Source organism: Lissotriton helveticus, chromosome 3_1 (assembly GCF_964261635.1).
Source record: "Lissotriton helveticus chromosome 3_1, aLisHel1.1, whole genome shotgun sequence".
Classification (NCBI taxonomy): Eukaryota; Metazoa; Chordata; class Amphibia; order Caudata; family Salamandridae; genus Lissotriton; species Lissotriton helveticus.
Genome location: NC_136061.1, coordinates 126,081,828 through 126,090,983, shown reverse-complemented (window position 1 = coordinate 126,090,983; position 9,156 = coordinate 126,081,828).

The following is a 9,156-nucleotide window of genomic DNA, read 5'->3' as shown; positions in this document are numbered from 1 at the left end:
TTTAATCCTACCTACTACACCATGAGGCAATGGGTCAGCACACGTTCTCCACTGGTTCCCTTCACTTTGAATGACTGCACAAACCCATCGCACATTGTTCACATCCACCTCACCCGGTGGCTCCCCGTCCACAAGAGATGCCAAATCAAGATGTTAATCCACACCTACAAAGCCCTACACAAACAAGACCTAGCATAAATCAACCACCGCCTGAACTCCCATCAACCCTCTAGACACCCGCGCTCTGCCTCCCTCTCCCTCGCACACCCCCCCGCATCTGCCGAAGTAACAGTGGAGGATGCTCCTTCTCATACCACACTGCAAAGTCCTGGAATGACCTCCCTCTCCACCTCCGTACCTCATCCTCCCTGCTGGTTTCAGGAAAGGGCTCAAGACCTGGCTGTTCAACTGAACTCACCTTTGCTGCAAGGTCCCCAGCACCTGGATACCCTCACCTTGTAAGGCTTTTGAACGCAGCTGATAAGAAAGGTCAGGCTACTCTCAATGTCCCATTTTCAGCAATTGCAGTGTAGACCAGGATTGCCCACGGGGGTTAATCCTTGCCAGCTTTTCAGCATAACCATGATGTAATTTACTCAAATTTAGAATAATTGAATGTACATTTATGTTTTCACAATATTAGGAGGACAACTTAATTTCCTTGCTCACATTAAACTTTCCAATTCGAATTGCATGCATCTGTAATTACTCCTTTGTTTGCAAATACGTTCCGTTTCTCGTTTTTAATTAATTTCCAGACGTTGGTGTCTTTTTCCATAAAGTTCTTTCTATTACATCAACTTTGAGAACATTGGAAAATTAATGGCGATGTGATTATGCCCCAAGTAATGCGAATGAATTACTGTTAAGAAGAGCTTTAAATGAGCAATTAGATCAGCTAAGGTATATTTTTACACACATAAAATCCTGAAAGCGCCCAATGTTTCGCAGACGCCGTTTTCAATATTGAAAAATCTACTAAATCCTGTTGCACATGAACGAGATACCAGTTCTAAGGAGAATCAGATTGCGGGCTTTTGTTTGAAGATAATAGACATTCAAGCCTCTTTAAAACCTGTTACAACCCACGATGCAATCATGAATACCAGTTTCTATGAGGGTCCTACAATTACTGACTTTATCTTCATTGGATGCGTTGAATGTGTGTATTAAAAAAGTGTATGACCTTAGCCTGTCAGATAGCTTGGATATGGAATACCTATCGATTGACTCAAGCTGGTCCAGGGCTACTTTAAATACATCCTGGAAGAAGGCTTAGTTCCAGAATTTTTAAAATAGCTTTGGTTTCCCAATTATAAAAAAAAAGTAAGATATGATCTTGAGGTCCTCTCTAACTATGGACCAATTTTCCAACTAAGTTTCTTAAGTAAGGTATTGGAGAGGGTGGTGTTGCATCAGCTTACGAGGTTTTTTTACCACGAATAGCGACATGCAGCACAGATGGGCTCCCAGGAAGGCTATAGCACAGAGCTGAACTTTTTTTGTCTCAGTGCTGGATGACCTCATGACATTGGCAGATTCAGATACGACAACCACATTAATCCTACATGACCTACCTGCGGCATTTGATACCATGAATCACAATATTATTCTTATGAGACTTCAGGGTATTAGGATCAGAGGTGTAGCTCTGAAGAGACTGGCAGACGTTTTTGACAAAGAATCCTCATTAAGGAAATCTTCCAATAGTGTTCCTCAGAGCTCCACTCTTCTTTGTTAAGTAAATGTTATGTTAAAGAGTCTTGTAAAGCGCAGGTACACCAAACGGTTTCATGGCGCTGAAACTTTAACTTGTACTTAGTCAATTTGACACACTTGATCCAATAATTTGGCTTTAATTTTTTTTTTACGCCTATGATCCCCAAGTTATTGCAAGTTTCAAAGAGCAACATCTAACCTACATGATAGGTTAATGCAGAAATAAAACTGGATGAATTCCAGTTAGATTAAATTGATGGATTAAAGACAGACAGCTAGATACATCAAACAAAATTGCGATCGCAATAGCTGCTAATTAGCTATTGCGATCGCAATTAAAAGAAAAGCAATTCAAGATAAGAAAATGACAGAAAATGCGAAATCGCAAAAATAAAATTGCGAAATCGCAAAATAATTAGCAGAATGTAGGAGCAACCCGTATAGCGAATCAGATTTAGCGAGGATCCTTTGATTCTGCAAAATATATTGCGAACTCGCTAAATGATCGCTAACGCAATTCATAAAAACTCGCAAATTGCGATAAATCAGAAAATTGCTGTTGGCGACGCGCAATTTGAGGAGAACCCAAACCAGGTGGTAACCAAGGAAAGAAAAAAAAAAGTTAACTAGCCACAGGTGCAGGCCTGACCAAACATACTTAAGGAGACACAGTAGGAGCATGAGGACTCTCACAATGCCAGGACTCTACATGGTGGTGAGGCGGCGAAGGCTCCAGGCTGCAGCACGGAACAGACGCAGGATCCAGGACCGAATATTCCGTCAGCGGATCACCCTTCTGGGACAAACTGCGGAGCAAATTTACTCCAAGTACCGCCTGAATGGGGCAATGAACATGAAGCTGATCCGGGACCTAGACCCCCTGATGCAGCACCCAACAAGGAGGACCAATGCCGTGCCCACCCATGTCCAGGTCTTGTGCAGCCTGCACCTACTGGCCTCCGGAAGCTTTCAGGGGATAGTTGCTGTTGCAGGGGGGATATTCCAGAGCACCATGTCCCGCTGACTAAGGAGTTTCCTGGAGGCAATGCTGACCCGGCTACACCATTACATCTCATTCCCGACCACCCAACAGGACTTGAATGAAACCAAGCTTCATTTCTACAACATTGCACAATTCCCACATGTAATACGATGCATTGATTGTACCCACATCCACATCTGCCCACCTGCACATACAGAATACATGTACCTGAACCGCAAGTCCTACCACTCCCTGAATATCCAGATGGTGTGCAATGCTGAGACATTCATCACGGACATAGTGGCACAATACCCGGGGAGCACACATGACTCCTTCATATTCCGGCACAGCGGCATGCACACACGACTGGCCAGGGGAGACTTTGGCGTAGGACACCTACTAGGTAAGTACACATGCCACCAAATAGTACACTGTTACCATGTAGCTGCGCATAACAGGCACTCACCCTGTTCTTCTTTCATTCAGGTGACAGCGCCTACGGTCTCCGTGAGTACCTCCTCACCCCATACCTCAACCCTGCAACACCACAGCAATGGCGTTACAATGCTGCACACATACGCAGAAGAAATTGCATTGAGAGGACATTTGGGCTTTTGAAAAGCCGATTCTGCATACTTCACAAGACTGGTGGGGCCCTCAAATACGAGCCTGAGGTCTGCTGCCGCATCGTGGCCATGTGTGCAATACTCCACAACATTGCTACCACGCGCAGGATACCTGTAGGGATTTCTGGCAAGGGGACAACCGCCCACCTGCACATGTGCGTCATGCACGCGGGGAGAACCCTGCAAAAGAACACAGGCGCCGCAACCATATCACAATGAACTGTTTCTAGTGCACCCATTCCCCCACACAACACTGCACTCGTGCATGACAAATGTAATAATGACATGAGTCGGATTTACGTGAGACCATAAAATCTTATTGTTAATTCACAATAATGTGGCCTTTGTTGTCCATGATTTCACATGAGAACAGTATTGCGTCATACTTCCCCATGCAGGGGTAGAGGGCTTGCTTCTAGAATCAGCATGGCCCTGCAGGCAGAGTGAAAAGTGTCGCTGGCGCCTCCGTCCAGACGCACCCAGTCGCCTCTCTGGCTCCTCTATAACAGTGTTGGCCCGTGATGCTGCAGTGGGCCTGCTGCTGCGGCGGCGTTCAGTCACCGGCGGCAAGGACATGCTGCTGTGGCTTGATGTTCCCTCGCTGGCATCATCACCCCCTCCTGGTTCACCATGGGCAGTTGGCTGCAGACTATGCACTGCTGCTGTCACCTGTTCTAGTGCCCTGGCAACGTCCTGGCAACACTGGACCATTTGCACCTGCATTGCAAGTGACTGGCGGGAAAGTTGCGAGGTGGCATTGCCAATGATGTGATTTGACCTGGTGTAGGCTGACAGGCGGGTCAGCAGCTGGCGGTGGCGGCGGCGGGTGATATTCTGCTGGGATACCAGGATCTGGCTGTTCTCACGAACAGCTGTGGTCATGCCCTGCATGCATTCCGTGAGCTGTCCAACATTTTGGGCGGTCTTATGCAGCTGCAGGTGAATGGCTGCCAAGTGCCACGCCTGCTTCTTATGTACCGCGAGCATGAGGCGTTCAATGGCCAGGCCAGGATCCCTTACATGGACAGCCCTGCCGGCGCGTGTTGAGGCGTCACGCTGCTGGCGTGTCTGTCCGCTGGACTGCGATCTTACTGCGGCTGTGCGCCTTGTCTGCCTCCTGGCTGCTGGTGGTGTGGCCTGTACCACTGCCGTGGGTGTCAGTTGGGTGGTTGCGGGCAACCGTGGCTGCAGGGGTAGTCTTGTCCACATGGGGTGGTGGTGGTACTGCTGCAGGTGGCTGAGATGGGCCTGGTCGTGGTGCGGGTTGGCCCTCTCCCTCGGTGTCCTTCGGGATCTCCTCTATATGTAGGGCCTCACTGTCGGTGCTGGGATGGTCAGATGCACCTGTGATGTAAATGGGTGCATGATTAATGATATGTGTCTTGCACATGAGATGTTGCTACATGCATTCAGGCTTGCTTTCCCTGACTGGCGTTTGGAATTACTTGGAATTGACAGGTCTGGCTGTGTTGGGCTGCATTACTGGGGTTGTCAAATAGCTAGCTCAGAAGTCATGGGCATTGTAAAGGGACGGGGTCGCAGTCGCATGGCGCTTACCTTGGGTTGGTTGTGTGGGTCGGGACGAGTCAAGCTTGGTAACCCCCACGCAGGCTTCAGGAGTCAGAGTGTCCTTCACGAGGTCTTCCAGTGGAGTGTTGGGTGTGGCTGGGGGCTCTCCTCCACCGGTGGCAAGTCACTCCCCCAGCATCTCCGCGATTCTCTCTTTGGCACGCCCTCTGAGGTCGTACCACCTCTTTTTTAAATCGTCTATTGACCGCTGGGTCACCCCGACAGAATTGATCTTGGCGCGGATGCGCAGCCAGATGCGGCGCTTGTCAGCCTCCGGCACCCTCCAGGAGTCCTTGCCAAAAAGGCGGGCGTGGTCCTTACAGACTCCCTCAATGAGGAACTCAAGTTCTTGCTCCGAAAACTATCTTCCTCTTCCTCCCTGGGGCACTGCTCCCTGCTGCTTCCTCGCACATTTTGATGGTTGTTAATGTCCTGCTGTGGTGCTGTAAGTTGGCTGTAGTGGAGCTCTGCACAGTACTGCTTCCACTTTCAGTCTCTGGGATCTGAATGAGGGAGGGAACAGCCTACTTCTGGTTGTGATGTCATCAATGGGCTCGAAATGTGACTTCCCGTTTTTGCGATCTCGCAGTTAGCGAGATCGCAAATTGCGATTTCGGTAATTGCGAGATCGCAATTTCAACATGGAAAACGGCCTATTATGCGAATTTTATGCGATTGTGGCAAAATCACAATCGGCAATTGCGGCCGATTGCGATTCGCTTTTTTTTATCACATTTCTTCATGAATGCCATTCTGCGAATTCTAAATTGCGATTCGGTAATTTTCGCAATTTGGAATTCGCAGAATGCTGCATTGATGAATCTGGGGGAGAGTACTTACACTTGAGTAAGCTGTGTCCTGCCTCCACACAAAGGGCTGCATATCCCCTGTAGTTAGTCAGAAGCCATAGCAGGGGAGGCAAGAAACTTCTGCTCGTCAAATGGATACCTCTAGAAGCTTCTTCTGCTTCATAGGAGACACCAGGTATAAATATTGGACCTCAGACACCAACTCTTCAGTACACTTCTGGACCTGTGGAGATTCTGCCAGGAAGAAGGACTGCTGAAAGGACTGCCACTCTGCTGGAATACTGCCTTGCTGAACTTCTGTTCAGAGCCACAGAGACATAACAGGCTCCCCAACCACTTAAACCAGCACCTAGATTCAGATGTAGTATCCCCTTGACCCCCAAGGGATTTCCCTCAGGTCCTGGAACCTTGGTGTGGCTGCAGAGGAACTGAATCGAAGTTTGTGGGGTCTTTGCGACCTCTGAACAGGCCCGCTGGCCCCAAAAACTTGCCGCTCCCACTGTCCACCAACACGAAGTTCAACAGCATCGATATCTCACTGTGAGGACTAATGCAAAGCTCCTCCCCCGATGGTCGGTGACGCCGACAGGGTCTTTGGGCTACAGCAACAACCATCTGGGACGCCTACACAGCCCTTTGCACTATTTCGATGGATGCGTGCCACGCTCTCTCTGCTCCTCACAGCCCCTTCCTCCATGAATAGAAGTCTTGGTCGTTGTCAGGTTTCAACTTGCCACAGACTCACCCCACTACAGTGCCCGCTACATGCCACAACGGTTCTAATCCCAGCCTTTCAACCAGCCTATTGCAAAAATAGTCATGACCCAAGTATGTTAGCCCCACGAGCCACACTAGTCAGACCTGCATATCTCAACCACTGAACCACACTAATCATGACCTGCAGGGCATACCTGAGCCCCGAGTTTCTCACCCACAATATCCATTTCTGTGTTTTATTGTTGTGCATATTTCAGCACCCTGAACCACACTAATCATGACCAGCACATCTCAGTCCCCCGTCCCCGAGTTTCTCAACACCAATACCCATTTCTGCTTTATTGTTGTACTTACCTGTCTGGAACCGCAGAAGTTGACCAAGATCCCGCGAGATCTCAAGTCTCAACGACCATCTTTGGCGTGGTTGAGTACTTAAACCATGCCTGGGACCAGAGGCCTTACTTTGCCTTGAGACTCTCAGAAAGAAACAAAGTCCTCATATGTCATTGGGTTTCATTGACGCCAGCGTCCTGTTTCTTCACCCGTACTTCAACCTCAGCAACACATTTAATCAGGTACCTGCAACAGAAAAGACAACATGTTACTCTAGAGTAATCCTGAATGCTTCTCATCCTTAGGCCAAGACAAAACCTACAGTCACCGCATCAAGGTATTAGGACATAAAGGTACCTCATAACTTTTATTTCATTCTCAAGCCATTGTGTTAACAACGATGCGCAACAACACCTAGACAAAAGACTAAACAAAGGACCAAAGAGGACATTGAGCAAATGTGAAGAAACATTTGTGAACGTGACTAAAGGCTACGGGGGTAATCTATAAGAGAAGAATACCAAGTAATGTTGTGCAATGTTCTGTGAATATCTGTGAATGATAGTGAGGGTATAATGAATATGTGTCTCTCCTAGACTTGTAATATTTTGGCTCCTTGGTCACAATTAACCAGTAGAAAGGAAACCAGGACACAAGCTGTTCCCAGACAATCAACTCTGCAACCTGGTGCTGATCTCTGCACACGCTGACTCACAGGTATATCTGGTGACACATAGTGGGAGGTGGCGTGACAGGTGAGTAAGATGACCTTTAATGACAGATGGTCCCGACCTTAAGCGCTCTACCCTTACTCCTCTCTGACCAAGAGGTCGACAGTTTTATGTGACTAACCCAAGGGGTACCATCAAATGACAAGATCAGCATCCCTAATTCTCATTGGTTTATATAGTATCTCACAAGTAGAGACCGCCAGGGACAAGAATTAGGGTCCATATAGTCTCCAGAAGGATACGTCGCGAACTGCAAGGGAAAAGCTTGTGATGCCTCCTCTGATTGCACTGGACTGAGAAGGCAACTTTTTCAGCAGGGCTAACTTGGTTCCTATATATGACCCGCGCTCCATTGCGGTTGGTCTCAACTTGTGACTTTCTACCAGTCTCGCTCGACAAGATAGCCATGAGTGGTGTTCTGTGCTTTTTGGCACTATTTTCACATAAATCTGTAAAAATTCATAACTTTGATTTAACTGATTGTTCTGTTTGGTAAGGGTAAAAATCATACACTTACATAGAGTAGATTGGCCAAATCGCCAACACTTCAGGGCTATTGATCAATGGGTGAGCCTGTCCTAGATTTAATGTGCTTTCTTTTTTTCTGTTAATAAATACATTTAAGCATAATTTCTGCATCATGTCTGATTTGAGTTACTTGGACATCCTCATACAGATTGCAATGAAGAGGAAAGGCGAGGAGGTAATGTCTGGATTATTTGCGGGTAATCATAATTTTTCTGAACCTTAGTCTTGCTCGTCTAATTCTACTTGGTGACACCCCCCCTGTCCTAGATTTAATGTGCTTTCTTTTTTTCTGTTAATAAATACATTTAAGCATAATTTCTGCATCATGTCTGATTTGAGTTACTTGGACATCCTCATACAGATTGCAATGAAGAGGAAAGGCGAGGAGGTAATGTCTGGATTATTTGCGGGTAATCATAATTTTTCTGAACCTTAGTCTTGCTCGTCTAATTCTACTTGGTGACACCCCCCCTAATTCCTTCACAATCCATCCTTCACAATCCAGACATTTAGGAATATGATATTTATTTATATGATATTTGATATTTATTTAATATATTTAATATGATATTTATAATATGATATTTATAGGTTTATTGATTCAGCTTCGTAGGTTCAAGAAGTGCATTCGGAAAATAATGGTATTATAGGAAAGGGATTGCTTACAACAAGGTGACGTGTAGTAGGACTATTGTTTAGAGGAGTATTAGTCTTTTTTCATTTGTCTGAAAGCTGTTGTGAGGTGCAGCTCCCATCACGTAAAGTACAGATTGAGGCAAGGAAGCCTAAAGCTCAGAGTAATGAAGATCTCCACAAGTAACCCAGATGTTTTTTCCTTTAAACCATAATTGCTGTGAGGTAAATTGGTTCAACTGCGACAAATCAACACCATAGAATGCCTTGCTTAGTAAGTAAAAACACAGAACTGGAAGAGGAACATTCCTGTGACCAAATCATCTGACAACCTCAGCTTTGCTCCTCCTGAAGTAATAAACATGGAACATTTTCTGTGGTATTAAACGTTTTGGATCTATCTAAGTGTTGCTGTCCAAGGAGTGCAAGTGAATGGATGCTCAAGTCTGTACACAGAATGGCTGACAATGATAACAGTGGGTTTCCTAATCATCAGATCTGTACGAGGA